The sequence below is a fragment of the Rhipicephalus microplus genome, chromosome 1 (genome assembly GCF_043290135.1).
Source record: "Rhipicephalus microplus isolate Deutch F79 chromosome 1, USDA_Rmic, whole genome shotgun sequence".
Taxonomy (NCBI): domain Eukaryota; kingdom Metazoa; phylum Arthropoda; class Arachnida; order Ixodida; family Ixodidae; genus Rhipicephalus; species Rhipicephalus microplus.
The window spans coordinates 76,213,804-76,225,894 of NC_134700.1; the positions used below are offsets into that span (position 1 = coordinate 76,213,804).

At 43.5% G+C, this 12,091-nt stretch overlaps 1 protein-coding gene across 3 annotated transcripts in view; it reads right to left on the minus strand.

The window, feature by feature from the left end:
* LOC119178684 (uncharacterized) overlaps positions 1–12,091 on the minus strand; it is a 176,825-nt gene that overhangs the window by 58,743 nt on the left and 105,991 nt on the right. The window lies entirely within an intron of this gene.

Genomic DNA, 12,091 nt, shown 5'->3' on the forward strand with positions numbered 1-12,091 from the left:
TCCGGTGAGTTGGATTGATGTATTTTGTGCAGGAAGCTGCGTATCCTACTTCCAGCCAAAGTCTGTGGATTAATGTCTCTAAATGTCGTGGGAGATCTGTCCCTATTGAAAATTTTCTGAGCAGTTCAACTTCATAAAGTACTGATTCCATTGATTTAGGTCTCACAAACCACTCGTCTATAGAACAAAGATTAGATCCTTGCGTTATAAAATGTCGAATGTCCATTCCAGACATAGGAATTGCTCAATCTCGTTTTTCATTCAATGCTTTTTTGGCAAGGCTGTCTGCCTCATTTCCCTTTATTCCTAGCTGTATACCGTGGGCCGCGGTATGCAGGTATAGCCCACAGGTGTTGACAGTTTTATATTTACCCAGGATTGGTGAGAAAAGATATTAGTAACTTAAATGTGAGAGCATCAGAATAAACTGATATCGGCTACGTTGAACCGTTGAATGTAAAGATAAAAAAAATCAGGATCTCAACAGGAGTCGAACCAAAGCATTCTGCAAGGCACTCCAGTATGCTACCACGGAGCTACACCAGTTGTTGATACTGCATTAGGAAAAAACACTATGCAGGCACAAGTTCGGTGCAACTTCAATTGTGAGTGCAGCGCTGGTTATATAGTTTTCTAACAAAGCAATAAACATCACATACGTAAACCTATGAGACAGACATCATGTCCGGTTAACATCACTTGTGGTTTCCGTGTTTGTTTCTCTTTTATAGCAATCTAATAAGCATTACATTTGTATTGCTATGATTCAGCTAGCTATATTCAAGTATTGCTCTACTCCGGGGGAGAATGCCAACGAATCCAATGAAAGTTACGTGTGATATTCAGATTGTGACACCGTAAAGCACACTTTGTTTTGATGATACCAATTCCTCGGCTGTCACGTGAGTGCTGACGTTATGATGGACCCTAAGTTACTCAGTGTATTCACCAGTAGACAGCAATGTAGGTAGTTGACATTCCTAATAAATGCATGATGTGCACCCAGCTAGTGCCCTTAACGTCCATCCACCTAGTAACACTTGGCTCAAAGCAAAAAAAAATGCAGCATAGACATTTATTTGCTTGCTAGCTGCTTCGCGTGAAACTGATTTCAATGAAAGGTGGATTTGCAGAATTTTTTGTCAGTGCCATCCTTTGTAGTTTACAGTGCAGCTTGCTGGTGTGAAGCTTTATAACTCAGATTGATTGCAAACATGTGCACTAAGGCCTATGGAACGTTTATCACAGAAGAACAATGGAGTATGCTTGTGCTTTTCCTCATGTTTGCCTCATTTCAAAATGTTTCTTTCTTTTTCAAGGACACTCCTGGGTAATTTTGTTTCCCGATGTGAGGCACTCTACGATACGGCATTCATGACATTCAACGTGCACGCTTTGCAGCACTTAGGAAACTGCGTTCGATCACTTGGTCCACTTTGGGCACATTCGGCCTTTGTCTTTGAAAGAGGAAATAGAGACATAGTGCGCCTGTGTCTGCTGCCCATGGACAGCCACAGCAGATTACTGAGCGCGTCATAATGATTCAAAAGCTGCATCAACTTATGAAAAGCCCTCTCCTCTCTTTCTCCGAGAAAGAACATTGCGAAAATCTTATTGGGTATCAACCACTGAAAAGTGCACTAAATGTGTGTAATGTGACATTGCTGGGAAAAGGAGAAGAGCAAGCTCTTAATTCTCATGAGAGAGAGACACTTATGCACTCTTATGATATCTGCTTAACACAGGTCATAGAGTATGAGCGTTTCATCACGAGGAGACAAGTTTTCCACAGTACCACTTATAAGAGAGCATTAAAGTCGGACACCACATTTGTCAAAACAGAAAGTGGTTTTTATAAGCGTATTGATTGCATACTGCTTGTAAAAGAAGTAGACATGTGTGTTCTCTTCTGCCGGCCAGTAATGATTGCTGATACAGCTGCAGTGCCTCCTCAAGTGAAGGAATGCTTCCTGTCACCAGACAGAGATTTGGAGCTGTTGTTACCAGGAGAAGTGAGTGATTGTTGTCTGTACATAAATTTTTCACACGAAGAGAAGACCTTCATTTGCGACCTTCCTAATGTCACAAAACCAGCGCTCAAAAAAAGGGCGCACCGTCAAATTCTCGCGATAAAGCGCGGGAGAGACCTTGCGATGTCAACGATAAAAAAAAGAGAGAAAACAAGCATCCAAAGACTCCCCGGGCGGCGACCCTCTCCCCTCGGAAGCGTAGGTTCGCCGACGAACCTCCTCTCATCGGCGCCCGAGCAAGTCCTCGAATGTTCTAGATGAAAAGGGGCGTGGTGATGCCGGGTTGCGTCATCCGTCGCGGACGGCCTTCGAACCGTCTCGCCCTCTCCCCAGCCTTCGCTGCGTATCGCGCCGACGAAATGATGAGAATTTTCTGGAATCGCGCGCGGAAGGTATTTAACCGAGCAGCAGAGATGGGAGATCAGGAGAAGACGGAAGTTAGCGCCAGAGCGCGTAGGGATTCCGCCATGTAGTTGGCGAAGGTTTTGTCCGTAGTGACAAAGCAGGAGAAGAAGATGATTTCCACCTGAGGGGTGACGACTCGAGCTACAGGAAAGAGTGTGTGTTTACCGCTATCGAGCGAAGATGCGTGGCAAGAGCTGCGTGTGTGAAGCCGACGTGTTTTCAGCGAAGAAGTTTGAAGCTTGGAGAGTGGCCACTTGAAGACGCGAGGTTTCTTGGAAGAGAAACTTCGGGAGCACTTGGAGACGCGAGGTTTCCTGGAAGAGAAACTTCGGGACCACTTGAAGACGCGAGGTTTCCCGGAAAAGAAACTACGAGAGCACTTGAAGACGCGAGGTTTCTTGGAAGAGAAACTTTGGGAGCACTTGAAGACGCGAGGTTTCCTGGAAGAGAAACTTCGGGAGCACTTGAAGACGCGAGGTTTCCTGGAAGAGAAACTTTGGGAGCACTTGAAGACGCGAGGTTTCCTGGAAGAGAAACTTCGGGAGCAGCAGAACGACAGAGGTTTCCTGGAAGAGAAACTTCGGGGGCAGCGGAACGACAACAACGCTGGACTTTGAGTGAGTGATTCTCGGAAGAGTATCATCCAGACTTTTGTTCCAAGAACTTAGGACTGAATAGGTTTTCTATCTCTTTAGTCTTTAAGTGTCTTGGTTGTTCAATGCATGCGACTGCATTGTAGTGCGTATTGTTGTCTGTGTCCGTTGTTTTGAGTGTGGCTGATTGTACTGTGTAGTACGTTGTTTGATTGGTGACATATTGTATGCAACTATTGTGGAGTGTGTATACTTGTGTATTGTTTTTGATCTGCCATTATTGAGAATATAATTTTGTTTTGTTTATCAACTCTCGGCTCTGTCTTGTTCCTTGGGCCACAGCGGGCATCTGCTGGCGCGCCAAAAAGGACCACTTCTAAATTGTCCACGCTTTCGTGGTGCGGTTTGGGGGGCCGATACTTCGGCCCTTGGAATTAGCCCGGCGATCGCCTCCCTAATTAACGGGATCAGTGACACCTAACAAAATTGAAAGAGACTGAAAGACTTCACATGTTTTACACAGATGTTTAGCCTTTTGAGGAGTGAAGGTTATGTCCCACAAAATTTTCTTTTCTTTGACAGTTTCAATAATAATAATTGTTCCAAATTATGGTTCCAAAACCACAATTTCATTATTAGAGACACTGTATAGTGAAAGGATCTGGAAATTTTGACCATCCTGTGTTCTTTACGGTGCACCTAAATCAAACTACAGGAGCCTCAAGCCCCTTTGCCTACACTGAATGCAGATGCTGTGGCTGCAATGTGACCCCACGACCTGCGAATCAGTAGTCAAGCACCGTAACCACTAGACCAACATGGCGGGTATTTTGACAGTCTTGTTATTAGTGCCAAGGTCAATCTGGTCTGTGATCGAGGAATTTCAATAGTCTCTAAATTCGAAAGCTTGGCTGCATAGTCAGTCATGTGCAAAACAATGTAGTACAGCAAATCAGCAAAGAAAGCAAATCATCACTAGTTTGTTGAAGATAACCGCTTGGATGGCTACTGCCTCAAGAAACATCCGAAGCGGTAAATGTGTGAAGGCTGTTTTTTTTTTTAACACCACTGGATGGTGCAATCACATCATCTCGGTTCTTTGGAAAAATAATGTACCTGTGTACGAAGTTGGTGTGTTTCGATTTTAAGTGTGTGTGTTGAACACAGCACTACTGTTGGTGTATGTTTGTGTAAAAGTTCTTGGATATCGTCAAGGTTTCTCAGCAGTCCTCTGATGTTCCATTGTAGTATTTGTGTCATTTTAAAGTTGTGTGGCGCTCTGTGTACAAGTGTTGCCTTAGGTTATAGGGCCTTTTGAGTGCCCTGTAATGCGGGGTTTTTCTTTTTTGGTGCGTTTCAAAGAGCTGTGCCTGTCTTTCGGCGTCTGAGGCACCGGACGAGTGCGGCTTGTATTCATCACATCACTGTGAAAGTGCCATCACAGGCACTTTCACAGAGGTTTCGGACCTAGCCATGATTGCAGTGGTCCGTGGTCCGGCGGACTCCGAAGTCTGCTGGGCCTGTTTGGCAGAGGGCAGAGTAGCACACAGGTTACTCCAGCCTTGGGCGCAGATGGGGCGAATGTGCTCACACTGATGCGCTAGCCGCAGATGCAGTAAGATGTGACGCAGTGCCCTGACACGTCACATTGCTGCAGTGTTAGAAACACTGCAGCACCAGAAAAGTTGTATTTACATGGTTGGTGCAATATGGTTAAGCTCGTGCACTGTAAGAGTAATGTTATCACTATTCAAGAATGCAAGTGTTTCTCTTGTTGTGCTCTGTGTATTGTACAAAGGCAAGCCTAAATTGATTTAAATATTGCTCATGTTTCTGCAAGTGCTACCACAAAAATAAAATGTATCCCACTGTATCACCCATGTCACAAGGTGTAATGTGTATCAACAAATTCCGTGTGTCTCATGTAACCTTACATGAGAAAGTAAAGGGGTTAGTTACCCTTTTATGGTTCGTCAAAAAAGTTTTTTCCATAGATGAATCCAGAATATTGGCCTGGGCATCAGGCTTCCATCTTAGGGGCAGGAAGGAGTAGGAATCTTCGTTGAATAGCTGTTTAATGGCTTTCTATTCACATGCTGGAAGTTTAAAAGACATGCAATAATTTTTTCTGAGGATAGTGCTTACGTAGGTTTAGTTTTTTTTTCATTTGAACGGCAATCTTGCTAACTGGAATATCGGAGTTAAAAGAATGCTTAATAATCCATGCTTGTGGCTCCTTTTTTGTGATGTTGAGGTAACTTTTTCTTGCATATTGCTAGCACATATTTTAATGAATGTTGTATATACTGTAATTTTCTGTCATACATCTTTCATTGTATGTTGTATATATAGCAATTTCATTGTTAGAGAACTATATAATTATATTTTCGCTTGTGCTTTCAAGGTGGGTCTAAACATGCAACATTTTGTGCAACATTGTAATGTGTGATATCGTATTTTGTTCACCACGAGAAACAGTATCTCACTGCCTACTGCTGCTTAAGACATTGTTATGAATTCATTACGAACATTGAAGGTACATAAAAAACAAATTCAAACTGCCATGATGGCACAAAAAAATGCTAATGAAGTTGGTCATAAAGTTGGACTATGGGGGCTAAAATTGACAAGACTTCACTTAACAGGTGAACATTACAAAAGGAAACACATCTTTCTCTTAAATCATGCCTAGAACCGTGAGAGTTTGTGAGTTGTGACAGAGTTTGAGTGAAATACAGAATTATTAAAGCTATTCAACTGCTCCATTATCCAAGTTTACTGCTTCAAATAAAATACTTGTCACCTAAAAAGTGTCTTTTTCAACTGTTCTGAATTCACTAAGTTTTCTTCTAAAACCGAGATTTGTTTGCTGCAAGAGTTCGCGCAGTTGTTTCACCATTGGTATGGGAATTTGAAATGATTGATATTTGGGTTTCATTATCCCGAAACCACCATATGATTCTGAGAGACGTAGTTGTGGAGGGCTCTGGAAATTTTTACCACCTGGGGTTTTTTAATGTGCACCCAAATCTGAGCACATGGGCCTACAGAATTTTGCCTCCATCAAAAATGCAGCTGCCGCTGCCAGGATTTGGTCCCGTGACCTGCGCGTCAGCAGCCAAGTACTTTAGCCAGTACTTTAGAAATTTAAAATGAATGCTCGATTTCTTGAATATACCATTATGTAGCTGTGTGCAGAGTGCTGAATAAAACTGCCTGGAAAACTTCACTTTGTGACAAACTGCTTCTTGGTGTGATAATCAATTCGCTAAGTCAGACAACGAATTTGTTGTTGGCTTTCTTCACGCCTACTTGAAAGCATACTTACCACAGCAGACACAAAGAAAAAGCAAGAACACTCTGTCAAATGTATCTCAACTTTGTCATTCTAGATCTAAATATATGCTCAACACAATGTGTTTAATTTGTTACTTATTGTTAACTTGTTGGCGCATTCAGTGACAAGTGGCAGCTTAAAGAAGCATTTTTAAAATGTTCACAAAATTTTGAAAATGAGTACAACAGAAGACTGCAATTGTGATGCAAACACAACATTGCCAAGTAGAATAGGTTTCACATGAGTAACGAGATTGGTTGTGAATGATTGTCGAGACATCAAGTTAAACATACATGTTGAAATCCTGGCAGTATTATGTTTACCGAAAGCAACATCATTCATTTGAGCATTTTATTTCTCATTGAGTGCATGTGCAGGGATAAAAACCGCAAGGTATAAATTGGGTTGAAACAGCTGTCACGACTTAAGTATCAACCATACTATTTAATATTCTATAGGAATTGTCACTGAATATTTGCTTGGAAAACCTTGAGGAATATGCAAAGTACGATAAATGATATATATGTTTATGTGTGATATATGTGTATGTACTCTGTGGGCCTTGGCACTTATAGCAAATTAAATATCTCCTCATGTCGTCACATCAAACTATGTATATAAGGGCAAATTTTTAGCTTGAATGACCACCATATGCTACACATTCCAGCTGGGTATGCTATATGCCAGTCATTATAAGCCATATCATCTGCTCAGTGCTTCCCAGCATTATCGCATTGGGGGCCAAAGCTTCCCAGCTTGGTACACCATGTAGCCTACTATAATAAGCACCACCCACCATCTGCTTAGTCCTTCCCAGCATTATTTCAATTGTAGGCAGAGCTTCTCAGCTTGATACACCATGTAACCCACTATAATGAGCACCACCCACCATCTGCTTAGTGCTACCCAGCATTATCGCAATGGTGGGCAGAGCCTCCCATTATTGACCACTATCTAGCCACTACTTCCCACCATCGTTTCCACTTTACCCATCTTCTGTACACCATGCCATCCAGTATGTTCCGGCATACCCACGATAATTTCCACTACGTCCCACCATATCCACCATAATTTCCACTATTGGCAGCTGCCCTTCTCGGACACAATGAGGTGTAGCGGGTAGTCACACTTGCGCGCCTTGCAGGTGAAAAATGACTTTAGAAATTCTACCTTGAGTCCACTGCAATCAGCCACCAGGAGGGTACCTACGTCCAAAAAGCTGGAATTTGTATTGGTTCTGCAGTCGCGCCTGTTCTCAGTGACATATTCTTGGCAGCCTTCGATCAACGCCTGAAGGATGAGCTGTCCCATTTGGATGTCGTTTGCACCTTCAGGTATGTGGACGACTGCCTTATCGTGCTCGGGAAGGTCCCATGTGAACGGGTACAAAGTGTTGTGAAAGGTGCCCTTGAGGTTTTCAACAGACACAACAGTGGCCTGAAGTTCACGCACAAAATGCCAGTCGAAAATGAAATCCAGTTGCTGGACCTACAGCTGAAGTTTGCCAAGGAGCACATCTGCTTCAAATACAATCCGCGATCGAAGAAAGGCTTGTTGCCTTTTGATAGCGCACACTCAAAGTTGATTAAGAGGGGCATTGTGTTGTCAGCTTGTGCGGCAGCCCCTGACAAGTCTTGCCCTCATCTGATGTTTGAAAGCTTCGAGAATCAGGTAGCTCGTCTAGGCGCTGCTGGATACCCGGCACAGTTTTTACCTAGCGCTTGCGAAAGCCTTCTTTAAAAAAACAAGGGCGGGGGTCCAAGCATCGAAGGAAGGGAGAGGAGGCCTATTTAATTTATGTTATGCCTTACTTACATAGTGTTTCCCACAATGTAAAAAAGGTGACTAATAGGTACGGTGTTGATGTACTGTTTTCAGCGCCTACAAAGTTAGGTCAGATCTGTTCGTTAATGACTAAACAGAAGAAGGCAAAATGCACACAAAAGCATGCAAACGTGTTCATTAGGTGTGTATTTGCTGTTGTATATCTGATCCCTTTGTCAGATGGGAGGTGATGATGATGATGATATATGGTGTTTTTTGGCGCAAGGGCCATTTGATGGCCAAAGAGCGCCAGTTCACGGGACAAGAGATGTGCACAATGATTGTGATTAGCGGCTGTATAAGGGCCATAAAAGTCCTCGCAGTAAGGCGGGTAAAAACATACAAGTAATAAAATCATGACCATGCCGTGAAAGGTGTGTGTGGTGTGAATAGGTGACAAAAGTTGGTGATAATGAAAAATGATGGTGGACATGTATGGCATTAGCACAAGTACCTCACTCGTTCATACCCTTCATCCAAGGGCCGTGAAGCAAGTGCTTTCCTGTGTAGCCACCGCAGCAAAAACCTCTCTGGAGAGGTCGTGCTACGGAATGCCCGGGTACATGATATGAAAATTATGAATTTCTTTTAAAAACGCTAACAATGATTTATGACTAAAAAGCGGTTCCCTACCAACGAACATTGCCGGGTGTAAAGGTATATGTTGTCGGTAGAGTAATGGAAAATGCTGTTTTCTTAGAGTTTCTAAGTGTTTGCACTGACTTAACATGTGAAGGACTGTTAATGCTTCACCACATCTGTCACACAATGGTGGATCGCCACCGGACAAAAGATATGTGTGTATCGTGTATGTGTGGCCTATTCTGAGTCTCGTTAGTATTACCTCTGTATGACGCGATTTTGATACTGGCAGCCAATGACCAAGGTGTGGCTTAATAATGTGTAGTTTGTTTTGTGTGTGTGTGTATCCCACTTGCTCTGCCAGTAGTCCCTGAGGTTTCGTTTGAGAGACGGCTAAAGATCAAGGGCCGGGACTAATATGGGTGTAGGGGCAGTGCTTTCGTGGACGGATGCAGCTAGCTGATCCGCCCTCACGTTGCCTTGGATCTCACGGTGCCCTGGCACCCAGCACACTACAACATGTTGTTTGAGTGTGTAGAGTGTGCACAAAATGGAGTAAAGTGAGACAAGGACTGGGTTTTTTTGTTTTTTAAGACTGTGCAGAGCGGATACCACACTTAGGGAGTCTGTATAAATTACTGCTTTTTGTATTTGTAATTGTTTGATGTGTTTAGCTCCCACAAGTATCGTGTAAGCTTCCGCTGTGAAGATACTTGTGCCTGGATGTAGAGGGCCAGCATCCGAAAAGGATGGGCCGACAGCAGCGTAGGACACAGAGGAGTTAGACTTGGAGGCATCTGTAAAGAACTCAGGACGTGCGTATTTGTGTTGAAGTTCCAAAAAGTATGTTTGGATATGGGCAATAGGTGCATGTTTTGTAACTTCTAGGAAAGACACATCGCAGTCTATAGTCTGCCACTGCCACGGTGGCGGGTATGCTACAGGAGCCATTAAACTGTGTTCAAGTGACACTCCAGTTTCTTCAGCTAGACCCTTCAGGCGAACTGAGAAGGGCTGCCTCATCGAAGGCCTGTTTTAAAACAGAATGGAGCTCGACAGATCATTATTAGTAGAGTATGAGGGGTGCTTCTTGTCTGCTTTCACCTTAAGAAAATATACAAAGGACATGTAAGTTCTCTGTAGATGAAGCGACCATTCATTTGACTCAACGTAAAGGCTTTCTACTGGGCTGGTGCGAAAAGCACTCATAGAAAGGCGGATGCCCAAATGGTGCACGGGGTCCAGCATCTTCAAAGCACTTTGAGTCGCAGACTGATAAACAACGGCCCCATAATCTAAGCGGGTGCGAATGAGGTTTCGATGCAGATTCATGAGGCATTGCCTATCACTACCCCAAGTAGTACGTGACAACACTTTTATAACATTCATAGCTTTTAAACATTTTGTTTTTAAATACTTGATGTGTGGTACGAAGGTTAACTTGTTGTCCAAGATTAAGCCTAAGAATCTATGCTCGGCTTTGACAGACAGACGTTGCTTGTTCAGTCGAATGTCAGGTTCCGAGTGCATGCCTCTCTTTCGAGAGAACAAGACACACGTGCTTTTTTGTGGGTTCAGTGGGAATCCGTTTTCCTCTGCCCATTTGGAGACCTTGTTTAAATCCAACTGAACCTGCCGCTCACACATTGCCAAGTTGCATGACTTGAAGCCAAGCTGAACGTCGTCGACATATGTACAATAGAACATATTGCAGGGGATGGACAGGTGCAAGGAATTCATTTTGATAATAAAAAGTGTACAACTAAGTATCCCACCTTGCAGCACGCCTGTTTCCTGGACAAATGTTTGGGAGAGAACACTGCCCACACGGACATGGAATGTCCAATTGGACAAGTAACTCTCGATTATGGAAAACATTCTACCCTGCACGCCAAGGTGGGACAGGTCTCTTAGAATTCCAAAGCGCCTTGTTGTATCATAAGCCTTTTCGATATCGAGAAACACAGAGAGAAAATATTGTTTATGGACGAAAGCGTCTCTGATCTGTGCCTCGATACGAACAAGGTGGTCTGTGGTGGATCTACTCTCTCGAAACCCGCACTGAAATGGGTCTAGCAAATCGTCTGCTTTAAGTCGGCAGTTTATCATTTTTTCGAAGACTTTGCAGAAGCAGCTTGTAAGTGCAATAGGCCTATAACTCGAAGCTAAAGAAGGGTCCTTGCCCTCTTTCAAAATGGGAATAATGATAGCCTCTATCCAGGAAGTAGGGATAGTGCCAGAATACCAAATAGCATTGTACAAACAAAGTAAGGTTTGTTGCGTTTCGATTGGTAGGTTTTTGAACATTTCATACACCACACGGTCAGAACCTGGGGCAGAAGTACTGCAGGAGTTTAGAGATGTTCAGAGCTCAGCTAGATTGAAAGCTTGGTTATATGCCTCGTTTCTAGTGCAGTTGTGTTCGAGTTTCTGCTTTTCTATTCTTGTTCTGTATTTTTGGAAAGTGTCAGTCTAGTGGGACGAGCTGGACACCCGTTCAAAGTGTGCACCGAGGAAGTTTGCCTAATCTTCCAAGGTATCACCCTGAGTGTTTACGAGTGGAAGTGTGTGTACTTGTTTTCCTGCTATCCTACCAACCATGTTCCAGACTTTAGCCTTCTGTGTGTATGGATTGATCTCTGACAAAGACTTCTGCCAGCTTTCTCTTCTGGCCTGCCGACGCGTTCTCCTGCCTTGAGACTTTAATTTGTTGAAGGTGTCAAGATTTTCGGCTGTCGGTGAGTTCCGAAGCAACCTCCATGCTCTGTTTTGCTGTTTGTGCGCGTTTCGGCATTCAGAGTTCCATCATGGGACACGCCCTCTTTCAGGGTGTCCATTTGTTTGTGGGATGCATTTTGTTGCAGCATCAATGAAAAACGCTGTGAAGTAGTCGGCAGCAACATCAATGATTAAAGTACATATGTCACTCCAATCTAGACGAGCGATGGCATAAAACTGTTCCCAGTCGGCTCTCTTTATGAGCCACTTGGGAACATGTGGTGGGCAGTCGGTTGCTGTAGTTGTGCTCAAAACTACGGGGAAGTAATCACTTCCGTACAGATTACTGACGACTTTCCACTGGAGTAGAGGCACAAGAGATGGAGATACTATGGTTAGGTCTATGGAGGAGTAGGTGTTATTAGCGAGATTATAATAGGTTGGTTCTTTTCGATTTAGGAGATACGCGCTAGACGAGAGAAGGAATTCTTCGATCAGTCGACCTCACGCGTTATACCGAGAGTCACCCCATAGCCTGCTATGCGCATTAAAGTCTTGAAGGAGAACATAAGGCTCCGGAAGTTCATCAATTAGAGAGTGTA